We start from the raw sequence: 12,374 nt of genomic DNA on the forward strand, positions 1-12,374 counted from the left end.
GATAACTATGAACAGGGGGATAAATATTCACAGGTAATCTATCTTGTACCCATTTCTGTACCTCCTCCATAGTCTTACCCAACTCTACAACCTGCTGCCGGGTAATTCCTTCTCCCAACTGACTCAAGTCCCCCCTTAAGTTACCAAGTACGGGAGGTGGTCGTCCATACATGATTTCAAAAGGAGAGAGGCCCATCCTTCTGGTAGGGGTACTGCGGATTCGCAATAGAGCTATGGGTAAGAGAACGTTCCACTTAAGTTGGGTTTCCTGACACATTTTAGCCAACTGATTCTTAATAGTTCTATTCATTCTCTCTACCTTACCAGAACTCTGGGGTCTATATGCAGTATGAAGCCTCCACTTTATACCAAGCATATGAGTCAGTTGTTGTAGGCACTGATGAACAAAAGCTGGACCATTGTCCGATCCTATAGAACAGGGTAGTCCATATCGGGGTATTATTTCTCGTAGCAGGAATCTTACAACTTCTCCTGCTTTCTCTGTACGAGTAGGACATGCTTCTACCCAGCCTGAATAGGTGCACACAATTACCAACAGGTAACGATGTCCACCCGATTTAGGCATCACTGTAAAGTCTATTTGTAGATCGGACATGGGGAGTCCCCCCATAAACTGGACTCCTGGTGGCTTTACTGGTCCTTGTCTTGCATTATTTTTAGCACACGTTACACATCTTCGTACAATGGCCTGAGTCAAGTTGGACAATCTTGGTATGTAGAAATGTTTTCTAAGAGATTCTTCAGTGCTGTCTCTCCCAGAATGTGTCCCGTTATGATAATTTTGGACAATTTCTACCGCTAGTGATGCTGGTATGACTATTCTTCCATCTTCTAGCTGATACCACTTGTTCTCCAAATACTTTCCTGGTTCAGTCTTTAACCACTCCTCTTCTTGAGCTGTATAAACTGGAGTCCATTGGGACAGTGGAGTTGGTATAAGAGCAGCTATATGCCCCACATACTCCTGTCTTCCTGATTCAGCAGCACGCTTAGCTGCACTATCTGCCATCCGATTTCCCTTGGTTACATCACCATCTCCTCTCAGATGCGCTCGACAATGTATGATACCGACTTCTTTCGGCTCCCACACTGCTTCCAATAGTTGTAGGATTTCAGCTGCGTATTTGATTTCTTTGCCTTCTGAATTCAGTAGTCCTCTTTCTTTATACAAAGCTCCGTGGGCATGAGTGGTTAAAAACGCATACTTAGAGTCCGTATAGATATTCACTCTTAAACCTTCAGCCAATTGTAACGCTCGTGTTAGTGCTATTAATTCTGCCTTTTGTGCTGATGTTCCTTTCGCCAGTGGCCGAGCTTCTATCACCTTGTCTATTGTTGTTACTGCATATCCTGCATAGCGGATCCCTTCTTTCACATAACTACTGCCGTCGGTATAATATTGAACATCGGGGTTCTGGATGGGAAAATCACGAAGATCTGGTCTACTTGAGAATACTTCATCCATTACTTCCAAACAATCATGTTGACTTTCAGTAGGTTGTGGCAAAAGGGTAGCTGGATTTAAGGTGTTTACAGTCTCTAAATGCACTCTTGGGTTTTCACACAACATTGCTTGATACTTGGTCATACGGCTGTTACTAAACCAATGATTTCCTTTGTAATCCAACAACGTCTGTACTGCATGTGGGACTCGTACATAAAGTTCTTGACCCAGAGTGAGTTTATCGGCTTCAGCTACTAGCAGGGCGGCTGCAGCTACGGCTCTTAGACAAGGTGGAAGTCCGCTGGCCACTGCATCCAATTGCTTAGACATATAGGCAACAGGTCTTTGCCATGATCCCAAGTACTGTGTCAATACTCCCACAGCCATTCTTCTTTGCTCATGTACATATAAGTAGAATGGTCGTGTGTGATCAGGTAGACCTAATGCTGGGGCACTCATCAAAGCCTTCTTCACATCTTCAAATGCCGTTTGCTGTTCTTGGGTCCATAAGAAGGGGTCGTGCTCTGTACCTTTGATAGCTGCGTACAGAGGTTTTGCCAGTATCGCATAGCTGGGAATCCATATCCTACAGAAGCCTGCTGCCCCCAAGAATTCTCGCACTTGTCTTCTATTCTTGGGTATTGGTATTTGGCAGACAGCTTCTTTTCTCTCTGGCCCCATAATTCTTTGACCTTCAGAGATATGGAATCCCAGATATTTGACAGTTGGCAAACACAACTGAGCCTTCTTTCTAGACACCTTGTATCCTGCCTTCCAGAGAATGTGTAGTAGATCGTGCGTTGCTTGCTGACAGATCTCTTTTGTAACTGCTGCTATCAACAAGTCATCTACATATTGTAACAATACACACTCTCCTGGGATGGACTCGAAATCCAGTAGATCTTGACTTAGGGCTGAACCAAATAGGGTAGGTGAATTTTTAAACCGTTGGGGCAGTCTTGTCCAAGTCATCTGGCGTTTTGAGCCCGTTACAGCGTTCTCCCATTGGAAAGCGAAAATACATTGACTTTCTGCGGCAATTCGGAGGCAAAAGAAGGCATCTTTGAGATCTAAGACTGTGAAGTAAGTAGCCCCGCCCGGAATTAAAGCAAGCAGGTTATATGGATTGGGTACAACTGGATGTATACTAACAACCGCATCATTGACTGCTCTCAAGTCCTGCACAGGTCGATACTCATCTGTACCGGGCTTTTGAACAGGCAGCAATGGGGTGTTCCAGGGGGAAGTACAGAATTTTAGGATACCATACCGTATGAACTTATCCAGATAGGATTGGATGTTCTTCTTAGCCTTCTGCGGGATGTGGTATTGTCTTAGGCTCACTGGATAAACCCCAAGTTTTAGTTCAATTTTTATAGGTGGAATATTGCGGGCCAGTCCTGGTGGGTTGTTCTCTGCCCAAACTCCTGGTATGTTAAATAATGTCTCATCACTCCTAGGGTTTTGGCTAGTCAACACTGTATAAAGTCGCCACTCTTCTTCCTTTGGTACGGATAATGTCATGATACCTGAAGGTCCATTAAACTTTAAAGATGTTGTTCCATTTGGTAGGAACGTAATCTGCGCTTGTAATTTTGATAGCATATCACGTCCCAGCAATTGGACTGGACATTCAGGCATATAGAGGAATTGATGTTTTACTACGTGGCCTCCCAATGTACAGAGTCGACTTTTAAGAACCGGTTTTTCAGCACTTCTTCCAGTTGCTCCTATCACAGTAATAGTCCTTCCAGATGGAGGAGCAACTAGATTAGTCACCACTGAATGTTCAGCACCAGTGTCGATCATGAACGCACTCCTTTTTCCCCCTATTGATACATCGACCATAGGCTCCGCTCGACCAAGGGGGATGGAGCCCGGTCGGTATCAATAGTCCTCCATGACCGTGTCAGCCAATCCTACGAAGTCCCTACCTTCTCTATCGCGGGACCTTTGCGCTGCTGGAATATACCTGTCTTCCCTAACACTTCCTCTGTTCCCATTACTCCCTCTATTACCATTACTCCCTCCGGGGCCTCCTCTACCTCTCGCTCTGCCTCTAAAGTTTCCGTAGCCTGCCCTGGGTAGGTCTCTCTCGTACTGCTCTCTTTGCGGACATTCGTTCCTCCAATGCCCTTCTTCCTTGCAATACGCGCACTGATTCCTACTCAAAGGCTCCCTACTCCATCTACTATCGCCTCTATCTGGGCCCCGTCTATCTACGCCTGCGATCGCTACCGCTAGCATATCAGCCTTTTTACGCATCTTGCGCTCTTCCTCTTTCTTACTTTCTGTTTCCCTATTCATATAAACTTTATTCGCTACCTCCATTAGTTGGGTGATTGACATACCTGCAAACCCTTCTAACTTTTGTAGCTTGCGCTTAATATCTCCGTAAGCTTGGCTGACAAAGGCGGAGTTCACCATTCGGGAATTATCTGCGTCTTCCGGATTAAAGGGGGTATACAAGCGGTATGCCTCCAATAATCGGTCATAAAAGACACTGGGCGCTTCATCGCTTTTCTGAATCACCTCAACTGTCTTCGACATGTTAATAGCTTTCTTTCCTCCGGCTTTCATGCCAGCAATTATAGCGTCTCTATAGGCTCTGAGTTGGACCCTATCAGCACCATTTACGTTCCAATCGGGATCGGTGTTGGGATAATGTGTTGCGGCCCATGCTGCTGGATTAGCTTGGTTCAAAGCACGGGCTCTATCCTCTAGTGCTTTAATGGCTGCTTGGTTAATTCTTGTCCTTTCCTCATTGTTAAACAAAGTCATTAATAACTGCTGGCAATCAGCCCATGTCGGGTTATGTGTCTGTACTATTGAGGTGAACAGATCAGTCATAGCTTGTGGTTTCTCAGTATACGAGGAATTGTGGGTCTTCCAATTTAAAAGATCGGTTGTCGTGAATGGGACATATACAAAGACTGGGTCAGCATGTGCCATTTGGCCTGCGGCATCGATATAGGCTGACCCAGGATTCAGACGAAGAGGCATCTGATAGTGTCTTAATTGTTGGGCACCGGTCAACTGTCGGGTCTGTATGGGGCTACGTGGAGGGGCGTCAGTCATAGGTTCCAGTCGGGGAGAAATAGGGTATGGGGATATGGGAGCTTGGTTTTGGGAAAAGGTTGTAAATAAAACACTTCGAGCCGAGCTAGATGAAGCTTGACCGGAAGTCTGAAGTGGCGCCAAATCAGGATATTTGTTTTTAATGGGGGTTGGTTCTGATTCTGGAAGGGGAGATTTAGTACGAGGGGGGGTGGATCCTGTACTGGAGGAGGAAGCGGAAGTGGATGAGGGTAATGAGGGGAGGGTTGCAGGACTTCCTGCGTTTGCGTCACTTCCTCTTAACGGAAAGTAAGGGGGCGGCAAAGGGATCTCGGACTCAGGGGGCGTGTCCAAAATGGGCCTAACACCAGTCCTAGTGGACGAACAAGTCCTAGCTACCATGAGGCGACACTGCTCCTCGTGGCATGTCCGGAGCCATTTTGGCGAGTCATTTACGGCCTGTCTCCAACAATCAATATAAGGAAACTGGCCGTAAAGTTCAGGCCTACCCGATACAGCCACGTGTAAGCGCTGTACCAGAGTTGGATCCAAACTGCCACGTGGCGGCCATGCCGCAACCAAAGTAGGCCACTCCCTAGTACACAAAGTGACCAAACGTACAGGAGACATTTTAACCCCAAAATCACAAGTTTTGAATCCCTTTTTAAAATTCTTCACCATACAACCTAAGGGATCCGGAATCGTTGACTGCGACGCACCCATACTTAACAATGGAACGTCGTCGACAACGAATACTATGCACGCGTACTATTCAACAGTCACACCCGTTTCCTCTGGCAACAGCACCACGTGGTACGGTTACCAAGTGAAACGTACACAATAACAATAAACACTCAGGGAATTCCCGTACACACACAGCTGCTACACCAGTCACTATATAATCAATATTATGCCCTTTGGCGTAACTATACAGTCACCCACGCTATAATTCTCTATATACGAATTACCCGTCTATAACACACCCCAGTAACATCGTCTTTTACAAATAGCGGTTACAGTACGGTTAGCATAGGTCAAAGCACAAGTTAAGGTCACAATACAATTATTAGTGGTTATGGTGTTAAACATGCAATGGACGACAATGATTAGTACTTATATACAGTGTCAGTAAATATACAGGGTTATGGTACCGTGCACTATAATACAGCAACACACTATTAACACTCTCGCTAGACGGCTGAGCTCGCTCTATCTAACAAGATATACACTTTACTAAACAATCGTTAACACATTTACAATTCCCAACTAAACTATTGGCCAGTACCTTGAATGGACTACCTAAAACTATATACACCCGTTTTGGTTAGCCACACTGCCCAATCACCACATATAGCGAGCTAGAGAACCGAATTTACACAGGCGCCTCTTAGTCGCACTATCAAAAGTCTAGTGGGTTCCAAATTTACACGCCTTCCCACTTAGCCCAGATAGGTTGAGAGCTAGCGAACCGAATTTACACAGGCGCCGCTTAGTCTCCCGGTCCCTCCGACCTAGCGAACGTAATATACACCCTAGAACGCTAGTCTAGACAAGACACCGGTGTCCGGCTAGGGCTATTTACACCAGGACCCCGCCTGACTAACAAAATCAAACGGTCTGACTAAAGAGCGTTCGATCGAGCGGTGCGCCTTCGCTCCTTCCCTCCGACAGAGGGGGCAGATACACAGATTCAAACCCCTTTGGGCCTACCGCACAATCGGTATACCCCTAGTGGGTCCTGCTGTCTAAAACAGCAGTTGTCTTACCTCCTCGTTCCTGAACCTGAGTTCACACTCATCGACGGGGACACCCCAGCACTTCTTACGTAGAGGCCGATGATCTCCTGGACAACAGACCAGTGGCGCCGAGACGAAGGGAGGTCCACGCAGAAGTTCAGGGGTGCAGCCGTAGAGAACGTGGGCAAAGATAGACCGTCTCACGCCTCTGCCTCTCAGCTACCGTTGAACGATGAGCTTCCCGGCCAATGCACCAAATGATACCGGAGAAACTGACGGAAGCGAAGCACAGAGAGATGGACACAGGTTTCTTCAGGAAGGAAGAGATTCTTTATTGGATCACCGATCGGGACTCAGAGGGACTAACGTCACCAAAATACAGCAAGTTCTGAGCCCCGGACAATAGTGCAGGCTCCTTATATAGGCACATAACTCCTCCCATATTAAGCTCCACCCGCACATTCTCTTAACCAATCAACACAAATAAGAATTAACTTCCTGTTTGACCGCATGGCTTGTCCAGCACAATGGAGGAGGGGGAATACTACATCCTGTATTCTTGCACATGCTCCGTACACTACTGATCGTATCTTGCCTCGTGCAACCAACTGATCGATACGTCAGCATATGCACGTACACATGCCACGTGGTAATCTCGGCCTACTAAATTTATTTTTACCGAGATTCCACCACATTATTTTTAAACATTTGCCCCTCTAATTTAAGACTATGTACCCCACCTCCTATAGACTGTAAGCTCATTTGAGCAGGGTCCTCTTCAACCGATTGTTCCTGTAAGTTTTCTTGTAATTGTCCTTATAGTTAAATCCCCCCTCTCATAATATTGTAAAGCGCTACGGAATCTGTTGGCGCTATATAAATGGCGATAATAATAATAATGTCCTCTTGTTGTGGTAGTTTTTTTTCTTTTAAGTCTAGTCTCCTCTTTTACTGTGTTTTATTAAAACATTATTAGCTGGAAAAAATTATTGTATTTATTATTATTATTTTGTATTTAAGTCTAGTCTCCTCTTTTACTGTGTTTTATTAAAACATTATTAGCTGGAAAAAAATTATTGTATTTATTATTATTATTTTTTATTGTAAGAGTATCTGACATACAGGCTAATTTTGCAAAGGTAAGACTGTAAATGAAATAAATGAAAACCTTGCTGGGAAGATTGTAATGTTTTTTTCTTTTTCTTCCAGGACCGAATGGGTTAACTATCAGCGAGGCCAATGAGTGGGGGAAAGCAGAGTCCATCCAATCAAAACCCCGCCCCCTCTTTCCTCTGGGCAAGCCTCCTCCAACCCGCGGCTGCCAATGAAATGACGCAGGCAGGGGCCTGGCACGTGACCGCAATGGAATGCAAACAATGCGGCGAACGTCCAAGTCCGTCCCGCTGCATTCTATCGGTTGTGCCCAGTTGGATAGTCGGGGAGGGGGGTGGAAAGCAAACCAGAGACCCGCCAAGCGTACCCCCAACTACAGGCCGGACTGTACCAAGTCGGACCCGATCTCCCCCAGACCGGTAATGTGCCATTTGTCACGTGTGGGTATTCCCCGCGCGACATGTTAATGACACGTAAACCCGCGGTGCTGAGCGTTCCACACTAACCTTTAGTCTAGGTGCGCTGACAGCATGGCTGCACGGATTAACCCCCTGCATGCCGGCACATTGTAACCCCCTGCTTGAGACAATACATGGATGTGCTCCTTTACCCCTGTATATAGCAATGCTGCGCTCCTTTACACCCCCTGTATACAGCAATGCTGCGCTCCTTTACACCCCTGTATACAGCAATGCTGCGCTCCTTTACACCCCCTGTATACAGCAATGCTGCGCTCCTTTACACCCCCTGTATACAGCAATGCTGCGCTCCTTTACACCCCCTGTATACAGCAATGCTGCGCTCCTTTACACCCCCTGTATACAGCAATGCTGCGCTCCTTTACCCCCCTGTATACAGCAATGCTGCGCTCCTTTACCCCCCTGTATACAGCAATGCTGCGCTCCTTTACCCCCCCTGTATACAGCAATGCTGCGCTCCTTTACCCCCCTGTATACAGCAATGCTGCGCTCCTTTACCCCCCTGTATACAGCAAGGCTGCGCTCCTTTACCCCCTGTATACAGCAAGGCTGCGCTCCTTTACCCCCTGTATACAGCAAGGCTGCGCTCCTTTACCCCTGTATACAGCAAGGCTGCGCTCCTTTACCCCTGTATACGGCATGTCCGCGCTCCTTTGCCCCCCCCCCCCCGGATACGGCATGTCCGCGCTCCTTTGCCCCCCTGGATACGGCATGTCTGCGCTCCTTTGCCCCCCCTGGATACGGCATGTCTGCGCTGCTTTGCCCCCCCTGTATATGGCATGTCTGCGCTCCTTCCCCCCCCCCTCCCCCCCTATACAGGATATATGTACCCAATGCGTTGCAAAATTTACATGCTCCAGCTGTTTTCAAGCTTCCAATTCCAATTGTCTTTTGCCATTCAAAGGATCATGGGAGTTATAGTTTAACAGCTGAGTAGATCCATCTTTAGTAACCACTGCTTGTAACAGGCACTGTTCTTACCTTATGTAGCAGCTGGCGTAATGGGAATAGTAGTCCACAGCAACAGCAGGGGTGCACACAATTCGCTTTCTCTGTTGTATGTAGGAGCAGTTTGATTCTAATAAATTTGTGAAAGCGCTATTCATTGATGTTCAGGTGTGAATAGCCTACACACTGTTATTTGTAGTGAAACATTATACATATTACAGTGCATGGTAGAACTACTTGCAAACCCTCTCACTTGAGAAGTACACTCAGCAATCCAACACATTCTACTTCATATTTTCCTTATTAAAGCAGATCTATTAAGTTTGGGTATTTTATGATTTTTACCTCACTCTGTACACATCAACTAGAGTTTTAACAAATAGCAAATACATGTATTATTTTTATTTCTTCATACCAATGAGTAGCTTGTTTGAAGAATAGTTCTACTCTGGAAGAAACCATTGTCTCATTTAATGTTCTCCATCGCTAATGGTAGATCATGTCTTTTTTATTTATTTATTTTTTCTTCCTCCTTCTCATGCTCTGATTGGTATGTGAACGCAAAGAATATGTGGCCAAAATAATGATCTAATTGCAATTCCTTTGTAATTGAGTGATGGTAAAAAATGAAATATGGTTGGTGTTCTTCTGGTGCCTTGCTGTGCCTTCAGACAGTGCTACATAGTTAATTTTGGCCATAGAGATGATCTGTGTCCTAACCTTACAAAACACATCCAAAAGAAAAAAATATATACCACCCATTGTCTATTTTTCCTTTTAAGATTTAAAATCCAAATTATAACACATTTTCTTTAAAACTTGTATTAGTGGGACAATATTTGGCATAAGGCACTTGGGAACAAAATTATATACAAAAAGTCTTTGGATTCCCTTGCCTACAAAAAGATCATCGTCAACATGACATACATGTTTATAGAATTAATGCTCTTTCAAATCCTAAATCTATTGCAGAAAAAAAATATTAAACACAAGCAGCTAAACTGTTCGAAAAGCTATAGAAAATGCTATTTAAAATGTCATGTCTTCACTAGCTGCTGTTGATTGTAAGAGGGGGCTCACATAATGTGAGTCCTGTTAATAATTTTATCTTTACATTATGCTTGCTAGATGTAATTCTTAAAAAAATAAATAAAAAAAATTAAGATAACCTGCATGTCCCAATCCCTTTTTATTTTTCATGACTTTAATTTGATGGCTAGAAAAGTTTTTTTATTTTAATTTTAAATTTTTTTTCTTTTTATTCCTTGTACAAAGAACAAATATGTTGTTGAGTTCTAAAATTGGAGCATTCAGTAGAAACATTTCATTTTGTTTACTTTGATTGCACCATTCGTTTTTAAGTTTGTCTCACAAGATCGTTTTGGATATAAGCCTCTATGTGCCTTCTAATTTACTAAGCAGTTAGGGACATTTTTCCCCCCCAGCCAAAAAAGTTTTCAATGCTGATATCTGACGTCTGTGATGTTAAGTATTTAAATAAAAAAAAAAAATTCCAGTCCTCTGTTTAGTGTATAACGTGTGGTTTAACAGTACTGACATGGCTCTGTGTAGTTGGCTGGGCCCTATTTATTCCTATTGCATGAGCAGGCACATGTTTTTTTTTTTTCTGTACTGATCAGACTGTAAATTCTCCCCAGCTTGGAATGTGCCTCTGTGACTGAGGAGTTGACGCCAAGAGGAAAAAGGAGGCGGTGGAAGAGGAGGCGGCCGTAGCAGGACTTGGAGCAACTTCCCAAAGAGAGAGGAACCATCGTTTTGTTTTTTTTCTCCCCTGGACTTCCATAGCAGTCTTCAAAGATAATTTCTCTAACTTGCAAAGGAAGATGAGATTAAATGGAGCTCGGAGAGTTAAAGTCTAAGAATGCTGCCAAGGTAAGGTATGCGGCCCCTTATTCTTTCGCAATGTGTTTCTTGTTTCGACTGGAACTTTAAACTGACTTGTCAACAAACTGCTCATTTCCTATACCTCTTATTAGGAGGAAGGTGTTGTGTGAGCCACAGGTAAGTGTGCAAAGGCACATACTACTAAGATTGCATGAGGTTTCTGATTTTGTTTCATGTAAATACAGTCAGAGGGGGAGAGATTAAACATTTCTTTACTTGTGTTCCTTTCAAGCATACGTTCTGTGCATTGGTTGGGTAGTGGGAATAATCAGGTTAGTTACTAAAATCCAGCTGACCCTCCTTTACTTTAAGACAACCCCTCCGCCAATCCATTGCCTTCTCATAGGAAAGAATTGGGAGGCTGTTGCGCAAGTGCGGCAAAACAATGCGCCAGTTAGCATCTCCTCGTAGAGTTGCATTGAATCAGTGCATCTCTACGGGGAACTTTTAGCACCTCGATGAGTCCATGGAGACGCTGAACGCCAGTGCTGCACACTGTGACTGCCACTAGAGGTGTTCCTAGGCAGCACTGTAAACACTACCTTTTCTCTAAAAAGACAGTGTTTACAGTGCTTAACCTGTATTGTCCGGGTATAGACTCCAGAACCACTACATTAAGCTGTAAAGGTTCTGGTGACTATAGTGTCCATTTAACTTTTGTCTTTACAGTCATTATGAACTATTCTTGACCTAATGCTCACAATGGGCAATATGTTTAACATTGGAAATTGGGGGGGGGGTTTAATACTTAAAAAAAAAAAAAAAAAAAATCTGCATGTATTCATTTGCTGTTGATACCCGTAACCGTTGATGTTAATGTGCTAAATACGTTATACTAACCCTTGGTGGAAGAAGGGGGCACATAACATGGCAACATGTTAATTATTATAGTACAAGGCATTGTTATATAATGAATCGGCCTAGATGGTTTTATGCACTCAAACCACTCAAAATCAAGTTTAGGGGAAAGCCGAATTTAAAAAAATAAAATAAAAATTTACATTCTAAAAGAAAAGGGTGTAGTACGTTTAATAGTCTTGTATCCTGTGTTTTTTAGTGTAATTGGGTAAGTGTGACCATTGGTATGCAGAGCACAGCTGGTCACTTGAATTCTGCAGTTATGAGTAAGTCTTGTTTTTGTTGGATGCTTGAGGTTTAAATAGAAGGGAATTCTGTGCTTTCTGTCTACTGCACAAGTATTCTTACAGCGATTCTTAAACTATTTTAACTCCTTTGGCAGGTCTTCTATGGAAGAAAGTAAGATGTGTTGTAGATACACAGTTACAGTAACATTGTATATGTTGACCTCCTGCAATGTACATTGTCTGTGCGCAAGAATGTTGGGCAACATGACATTCTTGCCCAGATGTGCACATAACCCATATCACTGAACCTGATATGCTGTTTGTATAAGTGAAAAAGGGCATCCAGAATCATTATCGTAATACAACTTGTAACTCAAGGGCTTATGGACCATAAGTCTCTAAATTTATAGCAAACCGGGCATTGATGTAGATTTCCTCCAGCCTTGGGGGCTCAGCCCTTAAACCCAAATCTCTGGTTATTGGAGGTTATTTACAGGGGCATAAGAATCAGATCAGAGATCAGAAGTTAATAAGCATAGATTCAGTACATTGTATTTTTTACCCTGAATAATAATTAACCTGCAAT

At 43.9% G+C, this 12,374-nt stretch overlaps 1 protein-coding gene across 1 annotated transcript in view; it reads left to right on the plus strand.

Annotated features, from left to right (window-relative positions):
- The first annotated feature begins 7,608 nt into the window (after positions 1–7,608).
- LATS2 (large tumor suppressor kinase 2) overlaps positions 7,609–12,374 on the plus strand; it is a 43,294-nt gene continuing 38,528 nt past the window's right edge. Inside the window, exons 1-2 of the mRNA XM_063429838.1 lie at positions 7,609–7,790; positions 10,457–10,691. The gene's annotated coding sequence lies outside the window, so the exon portion shown is untranslated. The remainder of the gene's footprint in view (positions 7,791–10,456; positions 10,692–12,374) is intronic.

This window comes from Pelobates fuscus, chromosome 1, assembly GCF_036172605.1.
Source record: "Pelobates fuscus isolate aPelFus1 chromosome 1, aPelFus1.pri, whole genome shotgun sequence".
In the NCBI taxonomy this organism is placed as follows: Eukaryota; Metazoa; Chordata; class Amphibia; order Anura; family Pelobatidae; genus Pelobates; species Pelobates fuscus.